This window comes from Globicephala melas, chromosome 14 (assembly GCF_963455315.2).
Source record: "Globicephala melas chromosome 14, mGloMel1.2, whole genome shotgun sequence".
In the NCBI taxonomy this organism is placed as follows: Eukaryota; Metazoa; Chordata; class Mammalia; order Artiodactyla; family Delphinidae; genus Globicephala; species Globicephala melas.
The window spans coordinates 51,071,103-51,094,514 of NC_083327.1; the positions used below are offsets into that span (position 1 = coordinate 51,071,103).

At 37.7% G+C, this 23,412-nt stretch overlaps 1 protein-coding gene across 1 annotated transcript in view; it reads right to left on the reverse strand.

Moving 5' to 3' along the window:
- Positions 1–23,412, reverse strand: part of TRDN (triadin) — a 495,585-nt gene that overhangs the window by 417,004 nt on the left and 55,169 nt on the right. The window lies entirely within an intron of this gene.

Here is a 23,412-nt window from a genome sequence, read left to right on the forward strand (position 1 = left end):
AGCTTTATTTGAAATAGTCCCAAACTGGAAATGACCCAAATATCCATCAATAGGTAAACAGATAAACAAATTGTGGTATATTCATTCAGTGGAATACTACTCAGAAATAAAAGAACTAGCTATATTGATACATGCAACAATGTGGACGAATCTCAAAATCATCATGCTCATTGAAAGAAGCTAGACAAAAAAGAGTATATAGTGCATGGCTAACTTTCATAAGATACTAGAAGATGTAAACTACCTAGAGTGACAGAAATTAGATCAGTAGTTCCCTCGGAATTGGAAGTAGAGGAAAGTTTGGGGAGGGTGACAAAATGTTCACTTGATTGTGGTAATGAATTCATGGGTGCCTGTATTTGTCAAAACTCACCAAATTGTATAACTTACATATGTGCATTTATTATATGATAATTCTACCATAAAATTCAGGTTATATGACAATTATTTGCCAATTCCACAAGAGCTACCAGATTAAATGTATTAAAAAGTGTCCTTAGGAAAACTCGGCCCATCTTTTACCTCCTTCTAATGAAGAATTAGAAATTAAGATTAAAACTACTAAAATATGTAGTTCATGTATATGAAGTAGAAAACCTTACAGACGTTTTTTCCTTTCTTCTTTAAGGCATAAAAAGGGTTTTTGGAGAAGTTGGTTAGGGGCTGGAAAGTCAGAGCAGAATTGAGAGAGTAATGTAATTTAAAGTGGCTCTTTGAGCAAGCATTGGAACACCATTTCTGCAGAGAAGGCTGGGACACATTCCAGGAAGACCTGGAAGAGAAGGAATACAGAAGAGATCTGGGTAAAGAGGACAGGAAAAATTGTAGGATTCTGATAATTTGGCCCCATCTCTGAAAGCCATCCTAAATTCAGTCTGTGGATGAAAAAGTGGCAGAGATCATAGATCAGGAGAATTCTCTGAGGAGTCAGTGTTCAAGTTCCCAGGAGCTGTGTGCATCCAGAGAAACCACTTAACGTCCCCAAACACGGAAACAACTAGTCTGACCCAGCTGCCTGTCACACAGTGGAACCAGGGAGCTACCAGAGCCTTGAAATTTCACTCAGCTATAGTATGAGTAAGTAACAACTTGATTGGTTCTCTGTGTCTTAAGATGTCATTATTTTCCAATCACATCCCAGGATGCTCAGAAATACTGTGGGAATCACCAGGCACATATCAGGGTGGTGGCAGAGAAAGCTTGAATTACCTATATATTAGGGCCAAACCGGGACAGGCTAGAGCATTCCAAACTTGGAACAAGGGGTCCTATATAAAACTAATATATAAAACAAATTATATATAAACTATATATACTTTTTCAATCTAAAGTGTTAGTTTATTTCTAATTGTTATTTTTATTTTATAAAATACTGAGTTATGTTGATGTCTGGATCTGATGTACTTAACCCAACTGGTCAATTGAAATTAAGAATCTAATGGTCAAAATGGTGAGACCAGTTAAGCAGCACACCTTGCAGAGTCCTGTCTGAAGCTGCCTTCTGTCTAGTTCTAGTTCAGCTTCACATTTCACCACTGTATGATTTTTCTTTGTCCTCAGATACAGAACACTCATTCTTTTGGGTTAAAGTTATTTTCCAAGTCTTTGGGAAATTCCATTTTCAGTAGGATTAAACTAGATTTATCAGTTTATGATTACTGCAGGGCTCTATCTTTGCAATGAAAACACACATACACAAAACAAAAGCCACTCAATCAAAGAAAATTCCATAGAACAAAATTATGGGATGAAATATAGAAAAATCAGTCATGTGGAAAGAAAACATACATATCAGAGATCAGAGTGGACAAAAAGGTAAAAATAGAACTCTAGATTGATGAATCATGAAAGATGGTAGATCATGTATTGTTTCTGTGGTTTTCTGTCTTCAGAACAATGATTTCATGCTTTTATATCATTTTATGCTACTGTGGTCTTGTTTTGAAAGAACCATTCAAGTTTCTTATTACAAGGTTTAATATAAATGGGAAAAAAAAACCCAAAGGAATAACCCTATTCTCACAGATGTTTTTACACCAAAATTATTGGCTTCAAAGTATTACTGAAGTATTATTTTACATCAGTTAAACACAGTATCATTTAAGTATGATATTTGAAACTGGGTGAGTGTTTGGTCTCTTATAATTAACTACTAACATAGCACATTGTTTTGGAAAGTGCATGGGGATTTAGATGTATACAAAGTAGTCATTTTAACTCTGAAGTTCATTGTTTGATGACTCAAGGCAAATTCATATTTTTTGAATCCCATTCATAACCCCAGGATAATACTACTTATATTATGAGATGTGTAGTGAAATTTTAAGGTGATAACATACCAAAAGTCTACCAAAGGTGATAACATACCAAAAGTCTGGGTGTAGGAAGTGTCACTTCCTACACCCAGAACTCAGATTTACATTTTCAGAATATTTGTTGAGGAGTTTTTTTATGCTAGAGAATTAGAATAAACTTATTTTTAGAGACACTAGGAAGGCCAGCATGTACAATTAGCTATATTATCCATCATGAGAGGTCAATGAGCATTTGGGGTTTTTCCTCTTGTCTCAAAGATTAAGAGGCTGTGCTGCTTGTCTCCTTACCATTACAGAGGTGTAGAAATAGTAGCCATTCTTGCATGATTTCTAAAACTGCACCAAGATGAGAAGGGATGTCAATACAGAGTGCTAAAGTACACAGCCTCTAGAGTTGGCTGCCTGGAACTGATTACCAGCTCTATCATGTGTTAACTCTGTGACCTTGGGGAAGTTTCTCCACCTCAGTGCCTCAGTTTCTCATCTCTAAAATACATCATAGTATTGTTTGGGGTTAAATTAGTTAACATACATAAAGCATGAATAACCATGCCAGGCACAAAGCAAGCACACAAAATATAATCGCCATTATTATTTCTCGTGTAGTTTTCTTAGCCTCAAGCCAACAATTAGCTTTCACTTGAAAAAGGAATGTAATATCCTACCTCCAGTCTTAATATTAGAAATGTCAGTGTAGATAGGAGATGCTACGCATGCAACTGTTCTGTCCTCAAGCTTCATTATTCATTCACTGTGGAAGAGGAGAGCCAAAATAAGCTTTCAAGGAGAAAAAATGTTGATAAACACAAATGGTTTTCTTTGCTGATAGTACAAAAAGCATGTTTTTTTTAACTTGCTTTTTAAAAAAATTTTGAATTCTTGTACTGTGATGTCCAAAAACAAAGCTAAGAAAACAGGTCATGGAACCAGTTAGGGAAGAAATGAAAAGTAGGGAGGAGGAAAGAAAAAGCTACTTCTCTATATTTAATATAATACTTCTGAAAAAAAAAAGTGAGGAAAGAGAGGTGAATAGTCGTGATTCTTTTCTTGTACACTCTATTTTCTACCCATCAGTATGTCCTGTCAGCTCTTCCTCTGAATAGATTCCACATATGTGGTTTCCCACTATCTTTGCTACTATTTCTCTGGTCCGTACCTTCATCATTTCTCCCTGGATTTCAGTAGCACCACTTACTGATCTTCTTGACTATTCTTGTCCCCAGAGTATGTCTGCCACACAGCAGCCTGAATGATCTTTCTAAAGTATAAATTATATCATTTCACTACCTTTTTTTAAACTGCAGTGGCTACCAATTACTATTCAATAAAAATCTGAACTCTGTGTCATGTCCTACCAGGTCCTCTGTGATCTTTTCATAGCCATTTTTCTGGCCTCATGCCCTTCCACACTCTTCCTTACCTACTTCTCTCCAGCCACTGGCCCTTTCCCTCATCTTTGGAACACATCATGCTGTTTCCTGGATCAGGGCTTTTGGATTTGCTGTTCTTCCTACCTGGACTTCTCTCTCCCAGATCTTCACGCAGCTACCCATTTCCCATTATTCAAACTCTTAGTTGTACCTTGTCGGAGAGGCCATTCCTGATCATCCTAGCTAAAGCATCATTCCCTATTATTATTTATCTTCTTCGTAATACTTTTCAGTACCTGAAATCATCTTATTTATTTTCAGGTTCACTATATGTTCCCTTCAATTAGTTAAGCAGCTTGGAAAGAGAGCTCAGTCTGTTTTATTTCTGTATCTCCAACACCTAGAAACAATACATATTTGTAGCCTGACTGGTTGACCCCAGCTACCAAGAGCCTGAGACTGATGGCCGCTCACTGCTGGTGCTATTACATCATTGAAGCCCAGGCTCCTTCTGACCTTTACCATCTCTTCTGCCCTTACACTTATTTTTTAACCAAATAATTACTTTAAAATACATGTGGTCTCACTTTTAGTAGGAGAAGTAAAAATACTGTATGTTCTCTTAAACGTTATACGGAAGTCTGTGACACAAACCAGATGGATCTCAGTGATTCTGTGTCCCTGACCTAACAAGTTACCTCCATTCTTGGCTAAATGCTAATGTCGAAGGTATGAAAACTAAGTGTTAAAATTAAAACTCAAGAATTGATTGTACAAAAATAATTTAGATTGCGTGGAAAAATACACTGTTAGAAAACAAGAAATTTCTCCAGGAAAAGGAATAACAGAAGACCAATGGGAGGAAATTGATTTGAAGCAAAGCAGCTGCATCTTCCATCTGCACTCTCACAAGAGAAAACTCTAAACACTACATTGCAGCAGAATTTTTCACCTCTCAGTCATGAACACGAGAAAAGCAAATCCTGCTTCTATAGTTGGTTTATAAGAATCATTCCTTCTGATTTTAATGAGAGGATTTTAGGGAGGAAGTATCAGACATTTAATACAATTTAGCATACTGAAGCAAGGATCCCAAGGGGTAGAGGGGTCTTCTGCAAGTGTACAGTAATGTCAGCACCAGAGAGCAGAGAGCCTTTAATAATAAAGATCACAGAATTTAGATACAGTTATTAGAATGAAGCAATATAAGATGGATATTCCAATAATGATATGAAGAAAACACAAGTAAAATGATCTATTATCTGTTCCGAGATATAAAAATATTTGTTACGTAAATATAATCAAATGGGCTTGTGAGTTGAATTGTAGGATTTATTGAAATTAAAAATAAATTAATAAAGTGATTAGGTAGCCTGGATTACTTAGATTTTTCTGCTTATTCCAGGGATTGTAGCATATCTTGAGTGGTGAATTAGTACACAAAACAAGGTTCCTAGCTTCTGCTTGGTAGCACCAAACGGACGGGACACAATATTATGCCCTTGGTCAAAGTGAAGTGGAGGGAAAGATGTTTAAAAATGTCATGATACAAGTTTGATGGGAATGAAATAACAAGGTGATGTAATACTGAAGAATCTCTTTTAACTAACTAGTATTACCCTAAGTCATGAAGAAGAGAAGTTTTGGTAGAAAATGAGGTGACTTGTTACAGATAATTTTAGTTTGAGGTGTCAGTGGAGATTTCAAACTGTTTGTCCAGGAAGAGCTGGAAATGAACGTCCACAGAACAAAATCAGCAAGTAAGTATTTTTAATAAAGATTTTTGGATTGCTTTGCATTTTAAGTATATCATAGCTACCATATGTGAGCACAGTGTAGGTTGGAAGCTAATTTCAATACCTCTTTTAATCATCACAAGCATCCTGTAATTTAAGTATTATCCCCATGTCACAGACAAAAATGGGACAGAATGAAATGAAGAGTGGGACAGAATGAAATGAAGAGTCCTTCCCTAAATCACACAACTAATAACTAACAGAACCTAGAGTTAAAATCAGACCTTCCCATTGCAGTTTCCTGCTCCATCATTTACGCTACAGCTTATGGGGACAAAGAATGAAGAGAAAGAAAGGAAGGTCAAGGGAAAAAACATGGACAAATTCATGACTCAGAATTACGTTAGCATGAATTTTCAGTCAGCATAATTTTGAGAGTTTATCCAGCAAAGTCTGGCAACCTGGGAATAAAATCTGAAAAACAGATAGTGGAGTGATTTACCGTTGAAGATCAGCCAGTTGCCACAAAGCAAGTTTAAATATACAAGGATTTTTTTAAGGTGGTAACGAGTGCGTCCCTGGAAAGTTAGTCTATGTTTGCACAGAGGAAGGTAAATCTACAAGGTGACTGATAGACTATAAGAGTTTGAAAAAGCTTTTAGTGCCATCTTCCCACTATCGAAGCTCAAAGTATCCGATTTTCATTTTCTTAGCCTCTTTGGATTCTAGAGCACAAGATGCAATGGAGATTTCTGAAACTGGTTCTGCAGGATTTAGGGCAATTCTGCAAGCTTCCTAATATCTTCTCAATAGGTTTCACTTCAGCTTAAATTAATCAGAAGTCTGTGGGTTTGTTTCCTTTCTCTTATTGACTAATACAGTATTTGATCAATTTTGGTTTTATTTTTCTCTGCCCTTCCTCTCATCCTAATCCCTTAAAATCACAGAAAGTATTTACAATCAATAGAGGATGTAACCAACATCAAATAAATTAGGAAATATTCTTAGAAGAGAGAAAATTAAATGGCATTGGGTTGATAAGAGTAGAAGAACCCATAAGCTTAAATGATGCTCAGGAGGAAACCGTTAGAAATGTTCACAGTAAGAGCAGATTCAAAGATGTTCATAGTTAAGAGTACAAGTGGAAAGAGAACTGGCTTTCGAGTACAGTCATCTGAGCAATTAATAACTGCACTATCCACAGCAAAACTGGTAGGCCAAGCAGTATTTCCTCTCCTTCCTCACATATGAAACCCTGGCTGTTAGGAGTTGCATTCATCCCCAGGCTAAACAATCAGACCCGCAGTCTAGAGGAAGTGAACTCCCTGTCTGGAGAGGGCTTCTTAGGCATGTGGGTGCTGGGAGAGGAGCAGAGGAGAGGCTGGCAGAACGCTGGGCCTCCACATAGCGAAACATATTACAGACTCAAGCTGAAAGCACGGCAGGGAGATAGCTTTTCTGCTTCCTCCACACAGTCCCCTGAAAATGAAGCTGGACTGTCAATATTCCCCATCCAGTTACCCAAAGCCCATAGTCAGTTCTTCATCTCACCCAGAACATCGTTCTGGCTGTTGAAGCTAATCCATTTAGCCAAGCACAAGTCCAAAGAAAGCATAACATGTCTTTGTAGTGTTTGTATGTAATCTGATACCAGTTATCTATACTTTATATCTAACTATTGAATGAATGACCTTTTATATAAGAGTTTCTGGCACTAAAAAACAGGTTTAAATCTATTTAATGCTCAAAGGGATCTTCCCAGTTTTTCTGAAATTGCCCAAGATCAATGTTTTCTAGATTTGCCTTATCTCAGTAATCACTGATGGAACTTGTAGGGACACACACACACTCCTGGAGTCCACACTCGACCTACTAAAATCTTCATTTTGAGCCCATTGAGGGGTTCAGAAATCTAAATTTTAAATGAGTGGTCCAGGTAATCCTGTGATCTTACAAATTTGGGGAATACTGCAAAATATGGTACTATGTACAACCACAAGCAAACCTATTCATCTGCCCGTCACTTACCTATACACAGCATTTCTGCTGTATAGAAACCAACCTTCAGTGAATTTTTTCATGTCTGCAGTTTATTAATGGTATAAAGTGTTTAAAAAGTAGGAGTGATAACTTCTAGAGGGATTCAGAATTTAAATTTACATTTCAATTCTTTTGTTAACCATTATTATTGTTCTCAAACTTCAGGAGGCATAGAATCATCTCAAAATGATTAAAGTAGAGATGCCCAGGCCCCCCAGAGTCGCTGATCCTGTCTGTTAGGAACAGATGGAATCTACATATGCAACAAGCAATCCCAGGTGATATTATCACTTTCAGGCACGCTTGCATCCTCCTCTTACTTTCTATGTGTCTCCCAGCCTACTCCTCCTCCTACCACTTACTTATCTTTTTTCACCTTATCTTCTCCTCTGCTTTTCCTGCCTTATCTAGTTTTAATTAAGTGACAGAAAATATGATGTAACACTTAAATGTCATATATGTTTGGGTGGAGATTTCAGTACTGTTTGCAAATGCTCTTTGGTTTTATCACCAGCAAAATAAAAAGCATTGAAAGGATATCCTCAATGATTTCCCTTACTTGAAACAGGAAAACAAGTGAAAACAAACTGGCTAAGAATAGTATATCAAAGGCTCTCATTCTTAGCTGCACATTAAAATCATTTGAGAAGCTTTTAAATCCACCCCCAGAGATTCAGATTTATTTGGTTGGGTATGGTACCAGAAATTGGTATGGTCTTTTAAGTTCCCAGGTAATTCCAGCGTGCAGGAAGAGCTTAGAACTCCCAAATTAGGTTCAGTGGAAGCCTGTGCAAAGGTAATGACAAGGAAAGATATACCTCTGAGATCTAAAAACAATGGAGGGAGAAAGGGACTTTAATGAAAAGAAGGAAGAAAAAGATATAATTATGTATAACTGATGGAGGAGAAAATAGAGAGAAAGAAGGGCTGTCAGGGCAAAGAGAGAAAGAAATCAATGAAAATGAGTAGTACTTCCTTAATACCAGCTAAAAACTAAGGAGAGTTTAAGTGCGATTGAGGGTAAAGTATTTTAGATGGATTACAGAGGTGGTAAAAGGAACATTTATTGCTTCCCACTCCAAAAATAATGGAAAGATTACAGTCCATTTCTCCTTCCAGACTAAGACCCAGAGAGAAAAAGAACAAAAGTCAGAGCATAACTAGAGATGTTTTTATGAATGCCTATGCAAAGTGTGAAAAAAAGTGACCAGCAGATGGATAAATACTTTGCAATAATAAACCTTGAAGCTTGGAGCAGAGAGGGACAAACTAAACCAAAGTCAAGAGCACAATTAAGGGTAAGAAAAATCACTGCCTATAGTATTAGGCCTGAGAGGCCTCTAGAAAAGGTCATAGAAGGTTTACATTAAACATAATCAGAAACAAAACCAAAGGAGAAAATGAATAGAAAGGTTTGCATTGCCAGAGTAATGGGAGGTTAGTGCCTATTGTTTCGGAAGGACATGCAGAAAGGACATTGCACAAATATTCTTTGTTTCAACAATAGAGATATTTCTAAATTGGTGGACATTATTAAGTATAAAAAGATAAAGGACAAATATTGTTTAAAATCTGCAAAAGAAAAAAACCCAGAACAGCAACCTCATTCTTGGAAAAAAATGCAGAATTATTTTGCCTTATGCAGGAAGGCAAGATGACTAATTTTTAAATTCACTCATAAGAGAGGACACTGAGGACAAATATTGACTTTTCAATTCTGGAAAATCAACTCTTCCGAACAGGTCAATTTGAGATGACTCTCCCAGAATAGAACTTTTAATTCTAAATTAATTACACTCTTTAATGCAATGAAACAGTAGTGTACACACACAGACACACACACACACACAACACACACACACACACACCTTTGCCCATCTATTAAAACCTTTTATTTTCCTGCTCTTCACCACCCTTAGCCCTTTATTCACAGTCTGACGTTTTGAAAAGAGAGTATTTGTAACAGTATGAAACATAATAAAAAATAAAATTCAATAATGCATCAAATCAGCTGAATAAAATTGTGTTACATAAGTTACAGTTCCATTTGTTAGGTGACTTTGTAAAAATTTTTCATCAAGCTAAAAATGTAAGAAAAAAGAAATAAATGAAAAAATGAAGAAATATACTATTAGCACATACAGTTTTGTCTTCCAAATATAACGTTTTTGCTTGAGATATCAGATATATGGGATGAGTAGGGCAAATGTATGTGGAAAAGTGCTTGTTTTGAATTCCTCAGTGTGTCTAACATGCCTTCTGGGGCTTTGTTGTCAATTTCCTCTCTTGTCTGGGTTTAGAAAAACCACTGGGTCATTTTAAGTCCACCTTTTACTTCACACAATGACTATCTGGCACTAATGACCACTCCATACTTAAAACTCTTTACTTTCTTGTGTTTCATGGCAGTTCTTTACACTGACACCCATTTTTCTTCTCTGGCCATTCTCTATCAGTCTCCTTCCTGATTTTTCTAACTTTGCATTTTGTGGGCAATATCATTTAAATCAATAAATTCCAATACCACTAATGATCATCAAATCTATACCTCCACTCTAGGCCTCTCTTTCATCTCCAGACCCACATATCCAGTTCTCTATTGAACATCAGCACCTGATGTGGAATTCAGTAATATTTCTTTGAGCACATCCTCTTTCCTCCAATATTGGCTCCATTTAAAGCGTATCTCAATCATATTAATGACTGTAATCCAGTTTCCCAAGGTGAAAATCTCGCAGTCACCATATGCTGAAGCTGACCATATAATTTAATTTTTCATTAGAACTAGGATATGTTTGATAATGAAATGGGAACTCAGTAAATATGCTGGTCAATTAGGATGTTCAGTTACACTAGAATTGTCCTCCCTTTACTTAAACTAATTGGTCACTGAGTCTGGAAAACTTCTTGATATTTTTCAAGCCCATTTCCTCTTATTCAGGTCCTGATTATCTCATCTCTAGACTATTTCAGACTTAACTCATCTTTCTGCTTCTAACAATAAGTGCTTTTAACACTGCTGTTGAGGTTAGTTTTCTAGATCCCAAATCTGATTATGTTATCCCTTGTTTAAAATCCTTTGCTGTCTCCTACCTGCCTTTCAGGATAATATCGTACCTCTTTAATATAATATATACATGTAAGCCCTAAATTATCTAATTCCCAGCTACTTTTGAACAATAGGTTGTATAATAGTTTAAAAACAGAGCCTGGTGTGTGCCTAGGTTGCAGAAAGCTAGAATGAGCACTGTTATCTCCCAACAGTTAGAAAAATCTGGATTAACTACAAAGTCATAGCTTTTATTGACTCCGTCAGATTGCTGAGGTTATGATGTAATCTGAATCCCAAAGAGAGGCAAGAAGAAATCCAAGAAGAGATGGAACGTAAGGACTTTCTCACCTGAGGAATAGCACGGGAGGAAGAAGCATTATCTACCATATAAGAAGATAAGAAGAAATCAGGTTAACAAAAAATCAATGAGTTCCTATAATCAAGTGTGGACTACTATGACAATCTCTGGAAGTTCTAGATCCAAGTGGAATTTGCACACATCATAGTTTCTTTTCCATGGACCTTCATTCATTGCTTGTAAGAAAGATTGAGAGACCAAAAAGAGCCCCCCAAGGTAGTGCAGACATGAAGAAGGAGATTGGCCATCACTGAGGGAAAGGTATGGAACCCTACACCCCTACCCTCAGCCTTCTCACATATGGAGCAAAAGTCTAAAGCCACTGGGGAAGGCCAGCAAACTCTGTCACCTTTAGGGTGCAGGTGAACACCCATTGATGTTACAGGAAGGATAAAGGAAAAAAATCCCTCTACGTTAGAGAAAGCAGCAGAAAAGAGTCTGAGACCCAGCATCCTATTGTAATACCACTAGCAAAGGGGGAGAAAACACTCCTAACAGATACAAGTTAGACTTTGACTGACGTGGGGAGAAGTTAGACTTTGGCTGACGTGGGGAGAAGGGGCATAAATCCTCCCCTGGGCTCAGGCACACAGGATCTGCTTAAGATCGAGACTGGACTGAAACAACAGAGAATATGTCTATCCCTACTGGAAGCCTAAACTATAACAGGTAACAGGCTACAAAAGTCTGTTGCTGCAGTAGGGGAAGAGCATGTGGAGAGAGACAGAGAGAGAGAGCGCGTGCGCTCCCTTTGTTGTACAGGCATTCAGAGAACTGAGGGTAGAACAAAATCACTGAGGGAGGAAATAAAACCTTGTGGTACTCTAGCCCTCACCCTAAGCACAAGGCAATGCTAGAGGAGGTTGAAGCCTGTGGTACACTGACAATAATCAAAGCCAAAACAAAATCCAAATTTGGCTCAGCTTCTTACTGGATTGACTCAATACCCACACTAATGGCCTGAGGGAAGAGTGCCCATTTCTTCTTCACATGTAACACTTCTCAGGTCTAAATGTTATTTACCTGAATCTCTACTGGTTTACACATTATGTCCATCATGTAATAAATAATTATGAGACACACAAAAAAGCAAGGGGAAAAAATATAGTCATTGTCAAGAGACATAGCAATCAGAAGAACCAGACTTAAAATGACCCGGATGTTGGAACTATCAGACGTAATATTTAACATAATATTATTTATAATAATCAAAAAATAAAACAACAAGAAAAATGTCTACCCACCAGTGAACAGATAAACTGATTATGAAACCCACATAATGGAAGCTATTGAAGCAATAGAAAAGAAAGAACTTCGGATATATGCCACCATATGGATGAATATCAAACGCACTTGTCGAAATTCCTAGACTGTCAACACTTAAAAGTTGAATTTTATAATATGTACATTTTACCTCAAAAAAAGCTGAATTTGAAAATAAAATCAGGGGAAAATTCCTGTCTGCCTGGTTTTGAATCTGACTCTACAACCTATTAACTATACAACCTTTATCAACTTATATAGCCTTTCTCTGCCTGCATTCCTACATCTATAAAATAGGGAAAACAATGAAGACAGGATACCTACCTCACAGAGTTCCTGTAAAGAGTTAAAACATGTAATATACCTAGAACAAACTACCACTTAAATATTTGCTATTATTACTAATTTTCCAACCTCATCACCCACCAATGCCATGTGGTAGCATGAATCTAGACATTCTAATTATTTAAGATTCCTCTAATCCATCCTATAATTTCATACCATGTTTTTAATACTTAACTTCTTGGAATGTGCTTTATCATCTTACCCACAATTCCCAGCAGTACAAACTTCTCATCATTAAAGACAGAGTTTATATGTCTTCTCTGTAGGCCTTCTCTGCCATTTTCCACTGCTATCCAAGTGAAGGAGATTAATTCCCACTCTTCTTTAATAGGTATCTCCATTTTTACACTAATCACACAATACTGTAATTATTTTTTGAATATTTTTCTCCTCTCATATTATGTCATTGAAGAGAAGCCAAATTGTATTCAATATTATGTCCCAGATCTTAGTTCAGGGCATAACATGTGATAGATGCTCAATAAATATTGGAATGACTGAATGGATATAGGAATCTATTATGGTTCACTTCAATCCTGGCTGGTAACTATTAAAATACCAAGATGAAAGAAGCACCATAGAAAGAAGTTATCTGGAATATCAGAGCATGTAAAGTCAATCAGTACAATAGGACATGCTCCTCTTAGAAGCTGGAATCTGCAAGAGGCCAGGAATTTCAGTGATGGATTAGTGATCATGTAAGTGTCAAATATCACAGCAGGTAGAAGGAAAGACCCTTAACAGACTACTATAGGCAACTAAACAGAATCCAGTACATCAGAATCAGACTGCAAAAAGGCTTTGCGAGAGTCTGTGTCCATAAGCCTGCTGAGTAACCCAGGCTCTCAGCCTTACTAGCTTTATTAACTTGGTTTAAGTTAGACTTGGTCAACTTAAGGCTTGACAGCCTCATTTGCCTCTTTCTTAGAAAAGTTTGGTTGGTTCCTATCATGAATGTGTACAGTGCCAAGATCTGCCTTCACCTTTATTTCAGTCTCTAGGCATGACCTTGTTTTATGTTTCTGAACATTTGCAGGAGGCTTAGGGAGGTTACTGCCAGTAGAGGCCAGTGACGGATCACCTGAGGGCATGATACAATGCTACGATGCAGGTGCAAAGCTGTGAACTAGTGAGCATGTGGTATAGTGAAGAGGCAGAGCACTTCAGGAGCTGAGTAATTGCAACACACGTGATTCTGAAAACATGAAATGGTATATTTTAGTTCATGTGCTTAAGAAAATCCAGAAGTGACTCTCAGGGGGTGTCTGTTACCCCCAGTGACACCTCTGCTAAGGACATGTCAAGAAAAGCCTTTGCTGGGATGAAGGAAGCGGCTCTCACGGAAACTCCCAGACATACTAAGAGTCTATTTCTTTCTACCATCATTTGATCCTTTCCTGTCGAATAAACTGTACTCCACAGAAATTTGGAATTGCATTTTTATCCTGCAGCAGGTCTGCTATCCTTCAGTGGGAGAATATAGTCATTTTCTCATAAGATTCTCTTACCTGTGGTTATTAGGCTGACAAACCACTCTAGACCAGTATTTTGCAGATACTCTCATCTGGGTGAGATTTTGATTCTCTGATCTATATTAGAGGTCAAAATAGTTCAAAAATTTAAGCATTTGGACAGGTACAATATGTATTCAGGAACTAAGGAGCATACAGGTTTTGGAAATTTATATATATAAAATGCTGAGGCCTAAAAACTCTTGCTATCTGATCTCAGGAACTAAAAATATTTGGAAAGCAAACAATACTTTTATACATTATCAGTTTGGACAGATTTCTTGTGTAGATCAATATGCAACTTATGTTTATTATTAAAGTATAAAATATTTATTTATCTCCTCTTAAATGTTTGGAATTAAAGATGAGTGAGATTTTTTCTGTCAATGTTGAGCTCACAGTCTGGAATAAGAGGTGTTGACTGCTATGCTGAAGGACAAATGACAATATGACATAGTCATATATAGCTAGGGCTAGTCGTCAAGATGCCATAAGGTGACCCTGGTTTTAAACAAAGTTTATCTCCCAATAAGGTGTTTTCTTGCCCCAGCTAAATTTAGTCATATGTCAATGTGTCTGTGAGCTATGAGCTGTTAGCTACTATAAGTTTAAGAAAGAAATATGCCCACAGGGATTTAGGTAACAGAGGTCAAAGCATTTGTCAAAATTTTCCTGAAATGAAACACTGATGATCTGAACATTTCCTTGTATATAAATTTTATCTCTAAAGAATTAAATAGAAAATAATTATTGAACTCTAGTTAATGATATGCATGCTGAAGTGTCATGTTTGCAACTAACTTTGAAATGCATCCCAAAAAAAGATAAATTGTAGGATGGGTAGAGGGACATGTATGTGGTAAATCCAGTATAGTAAAAGAGTAACTGTAGAATCTCAATGGGAGAATATTACTGTACGTTACACATTTTAATAATTTAATTTTGGAAAAAAAAGGGACCAGCCAGGTCAAGAGTGGGAGCTAAGGGGAGCTATCATAAAATAAAGCTCAATAAAATACAACAAAGAGACTTAAGTCTGGTACCAATTTGGCAAAGAAGAATTATCCTATCTATAAGATGAATGTGAAAATCAGATTCCAAGATACAAATCTGGGTTTGAAGCCAATAAAAGTCGATCAAAAAGCAAAGACAGAAGTTCACAGGAACACTGATGGACAGATGTTACTTTTTTTTCTTTTTGCCTTAGACCTTGTCCCCGAGAGCATGTCTTTCTCAATTTTGAATGCAAGGTCTTCTAAACCAAGCATTTCATAAACATACTTGAACAAAATTTCCTAATTAACATATATTTTCTGATTGTATATAATGCATCAAGATAGGCAATCATGCTTCATGATAAGCTTCCAATTGGATAAAACTCAAAATCACACTCTATCCTTAAAAGAAATCATTTCAATTGGGTAATAAGTGCTCACAATAAGCAGTTTTCCATGATTACAAAAAAAAAAAGTTCTGATTGGGAAAATATGCTTACTATAGCAAGCTCTGTGTAGCAGTTACATAAATTGTCCTTCATTTCTCATCCAATATACAAAATTGTTAGCTTTCTATACTTCTTATGTGGTTGCATGTCCTTCTCTGAAGGGTCCCATGACCTGGGTAACAGAGCATAGATAAACAAAGGCAGAAACAGGAGGCATGCTGAAAAATGGGCAGAATTATTCCCCTTAAGTCTCTCCTAGCTATGAAAAAGCTCTAGAATGTATGGGATTAAAATCTACCTGATATTCATTTCTTCTTCTCCCTTCCTTGCCTGGTATGAGGTTGATTTTCAATAAATGTGGTTAAATGAATGACTGATATAATTGGTAATCAGAAAGTTAAAGGGGGAGATGAGTCCAAATTTAGGGAAGAATAGTACTGATATTAATAAACATATATTTGGTAATAGAAATAAAAGAAAACATGTAACAAGCATGTGTAAAAAATGGTTATGGTAAGTCAAGAAGAGAATTAAAATCAAACAAACTTTAACTTATTGCTGGAACTAATGGTAAAGATTTAAAAGAGCAGTGTTCAGTTTCAACATTCAACCTCTTAATTTCCTCCCCAAACACTGTTACCTGCTTCTTCCTCTCAACATCACAGTGAACTGAACAAAGAAATGAGCCAGAATTTAAGACAATTATCTGCAGGAGCAGCAAAAACTATAAAGGTCTTATCAACAGGCCTGAAATGTTGATTAATTTCTGGGAGATCTGAGGCTTGTCAGCCTTATAAGATAAGGTTGTTGTGCTGTCAGCTCGTTACACAACATGAGCAAAAGCTGCTCAATGAAAAAGTGGGCAGTTTTCATCCAGTAAGTGTCTGTGTTTGTCCGGGCCTTGTGAGAAGCAAGCTATGAGAGAAAATGGGGAGGGATCCAAGGGAGGCTGGGAGAGCCATCAGATCAGGATTCAAATCTGACCCTGAGTGAGAAGAGAGGACAGGAAGGAAGCAATTGGGTGGAAACATCTTAGACTGAAGTTCAAAGGAAAGTTAATTTCCACAAGGCTGTTCAGGAGCCAAAGGCTGCTGTCCCAGGATTCCTGCTTCTCTAAGGAACAGACCTGCCTTTGAGTCCCTGCCACTCTCTCTCATTGGCAGGAGCAGCCTGTGGGGAGTGTGGCTTCCATTAAAATGGGGCAACAGATGTCAGAACACAGCAGCTGGGGCTCTCTGTGAGCTCTGCTCCTCGCGGCCCAGGCCTGACTGTGTGCTCTCACGGCCTCCACGGCCCACACTTGCTCCACCCCACAGATTCAAGGAAATCTCCTCCATTGTCCCCATGGGCCTCTCTTCCTCAGGAAAATTTTAAACAATGTCAATAATTTGAATTTTGAATAGGGAGGTTTGTGAGAAGAAGAATAGATAGCCCCAGCCTCTGCAGTTGATCTGGGGGCCACCATTGTTCCCCATTCTCTTCCTCCTCCATTATATGTTTCAAAAGCCCCTCATCCCGGGATATCACCTTGCCAGTTAATGGTGTTGTGTACATGGTATGACCTAAACCTTCATTTCTGAAGGCAGTAAGCTCTTGACAATTAGCCTCTTGGTCTGGTGTTGCCGCACTTGTCCATTCACAGTTACAGTGTAAGAGCAGCCCTACCTCATCCTGGGATCAGTGTCCCACCCTGGGATCAGTGTCAGTTTCCCATGCTGGTGACTCCTCTTCTTTCCTCTGGCACCTGGGAGCAAAGAATCCAAAGTGCCCAGGCAGCAAACACAGCTTGTACCTCGATGGTGCCCACAGTATATAACTGCCATTAGGAGGCATGGGAACAGCATCTGCCCAGTCAGAATCTATTGCTTCTTGCTAGATGAGACAACAATTTCTGGTGTGATAACAAGTATTACTTTTGTGATATCTTTCGGACTTTTTCTTTTTAATTGGAATCCTAATGCCATAAAATCACTTTGGAATGAGCTATAATTTTCCCTCCTTCCAATGCACACTCACACTGTTGAAAGAAATAAATGAAATAATGCATGTAAAAGAGATTAGTGCTTGACACAAAGTAGGACTAAATAAATATTGAATCTTTATCCAAATCTTTCCCGATGATAAGCTATATTTATAATGAACGCTGTATTTAATATTGCTATTATAGCATCAGTTTTTCATGTAACACACAATAATAACAATAAAAAGCCAATTTGTGTCACACACAGCACTTGGCATGAGCATGAAAAGGAAGGGGTTGCCTTTAAAACATTTAGCATTGAACTCTGCGTTCTTGTGCCTCTCTTTTATACTCAGTCTATAAACATGCCACGGTGGCCCATGGCTTATACAAATAACTTAGACCTTACCACTTAACAAAAAGTTAAAATATCCTTGAACATTTGAACATACTATTATTGAAATGAGGGCATTTGTTTTTTTCAGGAGAAGTTACCAAAAAATGCATTACCCCAGAGTCATTTCATTATATTGTTTGTAGTTTGGTAAGTGGCACAGTTTTCAACTAGTTCATAATGGATGTTTAAATTTGCATCTAGATGTTACTGATATTTTGGATATTTAATAAAGCAAACAAGTATTCATCTTCCTGAAACTTTCTGTATTAAAAATATGGGATTTTTTAATTTCAGTGGCTGATTAAAACTTTTCACTTTATATCCTCTGTGGTTTACACTGTCTGATATTAATTAGCAAGAATTCATTAAAAAAGAGTGTATAGTATATCTCAGTGAAAAATCAGTACCATTAGTAACACCAAATTCTCATTCCCCAGAAGCAAAAAAAAAAAAAAATATATATATATATATATATATATACTTTTTCTTTGGTCTCTCTTTTGGCCCTGTCACAATATCTTGAATATTTTGAATATTTTGCTTTAAATAACGTTCCTATCATGGCATTCTGTACAATTACAGTAAAAGCTCTATTCTTATTAAAAAAATCAGCTTTGTAGCAGTGTTTAATTTACTGGAAAAAAAAAAGACTATTTGAGCAATGAGAAATCTCCTTTAAACAAAAAAATATCAGTTGAAGAAAAGAAATAAACATCTTAAATCTTTACAGTGAAAAGGTGAGACAAGGAGAGTCAGAGGAAGAAGGATAAAAGAATGGGCAAGGGAAGAAACAACAGGAAATCAGAACATAATTATTATGAGATATACAATGTTGGGGACATTTTCAAAGAACTTTTATTCCATGTTATAGTTCAAACTTAGCATATAAATAGCAAGTTCCAAAAATGGAACTTTAAACTATTTTCTCAATTATTGGTTTGGAGTTTGGAAGGGATGCAGTTCTGAGATTGTGCCTACTGACTAAAACATAGAAGGGGCCAGGACAAAAGGTTTTTGGAGGCTGACTCCAAAGAATTTTTAAACTTTTTTATCACTTTTGAAATGGATGGTTTTATTATCATTTTTATAAATAATCCACTCTTCCAGAAATATTAAAAGAATAATTAATTTCATTTTATTTTGTACATTATTATTTTCAGGATAGAAAAGTAGTGCTTATAATTTCGTGACCACAAAATAATAAATTAATTTGTATTACACTATAATGGATTGGGACCAGCTCTAGGGACTGAGCAAAGAGGGCAGGTTTTATGGGTGCCCTAAGGGAAGAGGTTCCAAAATCTTACTAATGAATACATTTCCCATGTCGGCTGGCCATGGGACCTGAAATTCTCAGTAGAGTCATTGTCAAAATTAAGGATTCCAGAAAGCATCAATAACAATGCAAATATTTCACCAGCAGTGAAAATACTAACCTACTATCATTAATTTAAAAAATTATAAATAGCTAGCTGCCACTTCTTAAAATGCATGAATTTACTGAAAAGACATGAGAGGGAAATGCAGAAAGAATGTGTCAGGTCAGGTGTGGACTCAGGATACTGAAATAGCTTCTGAGATTGTGAAAGCGTAACAAATAAATCTGTGTTAGGTATTGTCATCTGGCACCTCTGTGGAATGTTCTACTCTCTTCCTGTTTAATCCCCCCACCTCCTAAATCACAGGGGCTGTATGGCTAAAAACTACATTTCTCAGATGCCCTTGCAACCAGTTTTCTGGATGAGATTAGCTTCCACCATTGAGATGTCCTCATTAGAGTTTAGAAAATGAAGGATGTGGGGGTCATTCTTCCTTATTTAGTGGAGCAGGTCAATAAACAGAATGCAGCAGATGTGCCACGTGCAAGAGCTTCCTTGTCTGTCTACATCATTGAAATAGATGTGGGTGAAATGCCTCTGTGAGGTTGGCAGTGGTGCAGCACTTTCCTGACCACGAGGTGGCAGTAGCACTTCTTGACCTCTAACTTCTCACTCCAGAACAATTTTGTAAGCACCTGAATTCTGGTACTGAATTCCTTTCTGCTTAAAAACACTGAGTGAAAAACAAAAAACAAACCACTGAGTGCTTCTATTCCCTGCCATCAACACTGACAAACAAGCTCCAAGGAGTCAGGAATTAGGAATACTAAAGAACAAAGAAAGAAGGAAAATAGATGCAAAGAACCTGTAGCAATGCTAGCTAAACAAAAGAGTTGCTTCAACCAGGGAATTTACATGTGCCACTTAATAGGAAAGTAGCCAATCCCCATGAAATACAATTAGAATCCTCTGGACACAGTAAGGAGTGTAAGAGGGCAGCTACAAGTACAGGGTATTTGGGAGAGGCCGACTTCATCTTAGCTCTGGATCTGAAGTGCCCGCCTAAGGGCAGTAGACTTAGATGGAACAGAGCAATAACCTGGTAGAAGGAAGGAGCAACGTGTGAGTAACTCACTCTCTCCACATGCAGCTTGTGGCTTGCTTGTATAGTTAAATATTAGAAAAGTTTGGCGCTGGGTAAGATTTTTCATTTATACATCAGCTTTGACAATTCAACATTTTATGGCACTGATTGATAGCAGTGGCAAGATTATCTTTCAAACTTATGTGTTAAGAATGTTTTTGTTAAGAAAGGGGGAAGAAAACTTGGAAATTGAGGCCTAGGTCTCTTGCTACACATCTTTGGTAAGAAGTGGTAAAACCCTTATAGAAGATTCTGGGGACAAGTCTTACCAATTGTCTTTGGAGGAAATAGACTTATCCCTAGGGGAAGTAGCTAAGTGGATAGACAGAGAATTCCAAGCTACTACTGGCATCATTTACGAAAACTAAATCTCTAAAGGGCCAACTAGAAAATTGGAACAGAAAGAAATCAAACTTTTTTTAAATTACTTTAATGCCTTTTCTTCTTGTTCCTGTCGTCACCTGAGCATATATATTTATTCACAAAGTAACTTGCTTATGACCGTTGATCATCGAAAAGACTACAAAAGTAGTCAAGGGCCGTGACCAGATGTCCAGGACATCCAGAGAGTAGTCTGTTTGTTAAAGAGCTAGGACACTTCATGGAAAAGTTCTGCAGAGGCTGGTGATCCCTGCTACATAGATCCTCAGATTAAATAAGGGTGTCTTTTTTTTTTTTTTTTTTTTTTTTTTTTGCGGTACACGGGCCTCTCACTGTTGTGGCCTCTCCTGTTGTGGAGCACAGGCTCCGGACGCGCAGCCTCAGCGGCCATGGCTCACGGGCCCAGCCGCTCCGTGGCATGTGGGATCTTCCCGGACTGGGGCACGAACCCGTGTCCCCTGCATCGGCAGGCAGACTTTCAACCACTGCACCACCAGGGAAGCCCAGATAAGGGTGTCTTATCACTAGTTCTAGATACTGATGAATGGAAGGGATGATTTGGGTTGACCACAGATGCCCAATTATCTGCAAACATTTGTGAGCAGTCTCATCAAGATGGCAAATCAACTAAATTGATGCAGTGGGTAAAGGTGAGAGTTTGCCAGACTTACTCTGAGGGCACAACTCTTATAGTCCCACTCTTTCCTGACTAAGAAATAGAACCCTCCCTCTGAAGCACAGGAATATGTATTCTTAGGTTGTCATATGATGATCAAAAAGAGATACCCAATTTAATGCTAGTAACTGACCATGACAGAAGCTGTGAAGGGGAGTTCTCCAATCTCAAGCATCTTATGTAGCCATGCTCTTGGATGCCAAGAAATTATTCAGGTGACACACCTGATTTACTAGACCTGTTATCATTCATGGTTCTAAATAATGAGAAGATCTGTGATATCCAGAAGAAAGGTGGTACTATATAGGTGGAGGGAATTACAAAAGAATAAAAAGAACAATAACCAGCTTTACTGGGTGGGCTTTTAGAAGGCCGCTGAACAGTGTAAAGAAGAAGGGGGAAATTGACAGAATCCCTACCCAAAAACTCATAACATATTGTCATCTTTTGGGAGCTAAGAGAGCATCTTCAAAGCTAAATTTGACCCTTGCTCCTCAAAAAAAGGCCCCTTCAAATTCACGCCATATATTGCAGCTTGGATAAATTCAGATTTGCCTATTTCAGGATCAAATAAGGTATAGCAATGTCTGCCTGTTACCAGGTTTTAACTGGACATGGTTAGTATTGCTTGAGTCCTTCTTGGTAATAAATAATAAGCAACAACAATTACCTTTTTGGTAGTAAATATTAAGATGGTAGCAAGAGATCACTACTTTAAATAAGAAAATGGTTGAAACTAGAGTATTGATTCCTATTAACTCTTTTTTTAAACAGCCATATCTAACTTAATAAATAAGACAGTCTGTTCATGGGACCAACATGGAGACAGACAGACTAACAGGGATTAAATAAAGAATTCCCCTTTGGATGAGATCATGAGAAGAAAGAAGTTAAAAGATCTACACATGCTTGTGTCCCAGGCATTACGCATCAAATGCTTTTTCTGCATGTATTAAGATGATCGTATGATTTTTATCTTCTCTTTTATTAATGTAGTGGTTGTTGAACCATCCTTGCATCCAGGGGATGAATACCACTTATCATGGTGGACGTATCTTAATTTATTGTCGAATTCAGTTTGCTAACGTTTTGTTGAGAATTTTTGCATCTGTGTTCATCAAGGACATTAGCCTACAGCTTTTGTTTCTGGTAGTGTTCTTATCTGGTTTTGGTATCAGGCTAATGCAGGCCTCAAGAAATGAATTTGAAAGTGGTCCCTCTTCTTCAATTTTTTTGGAAGAGTTTGAGAAGGACTGGTGTTAATTTTTCTTTAAATGTTGGGTAGACTTGACCAGTGAAGCCACCTGGTCCTGGGACAGAAAAAATTTAATGTAATCAGCAAGTGGATCTTAGCAGCCCAGGGAGAAGATTGTAATGTATGCTAGCGGTGCTGTTGGTACCCTGCCCAAATACCCCTTAAGGTGAGGAGTACACATTCCCTAGCTTATGCGAGTGTTAGCAAATATCAACTCACACCTGCTCCCCTAACTGGAGAATTTCCCTCAGCCAAACGGAAGCCAATTTGACTGGGAGGCTACAGGCCAGCCCCATCCATCTCCCTGAGGTAGAACTTGGCCAAAGACTCTCAATCGACTGCTCTGCCTGCCTCTAGCTGGACTAAATCTATAGTACCTTTCCCTAAAAACTTCACAGTGATATCACACTAGGCACTCTCCAGACCCAATTCTTTTCCCCCCACCATATCCTGCTTCCCTCACTTTCTCCTGAGAGCGTTCCCACAATAAGCACATGTGTAAGAATCCCTATATCAAGCTTTGCTTCTAGGCAACCTGACCTGTAAGGCTTGGGAACAAAATTAACATAATAGGAATCTGAGCCAAGGAGGAACCACAGGAGTAGCGTGAAGGCAGGCAGACGGAAGGCAAATTTTCTCTACTCAACCATTTTCCATGGGTTTACACTAAAGAGAGTCAGTGCCACTGGACATATATACAACAAAAGTATACAAAAATTACTGAAGAAATGAGTGAATTATAAACACAGAAGCAAACTACTATAACAGCAACATAGGCAGGTGGAGCGCCCTGGGGCCCCAGGCTGCGCGGAGAAGAAAGGCAGCCCCGCCCCGGCAGCCGACCTG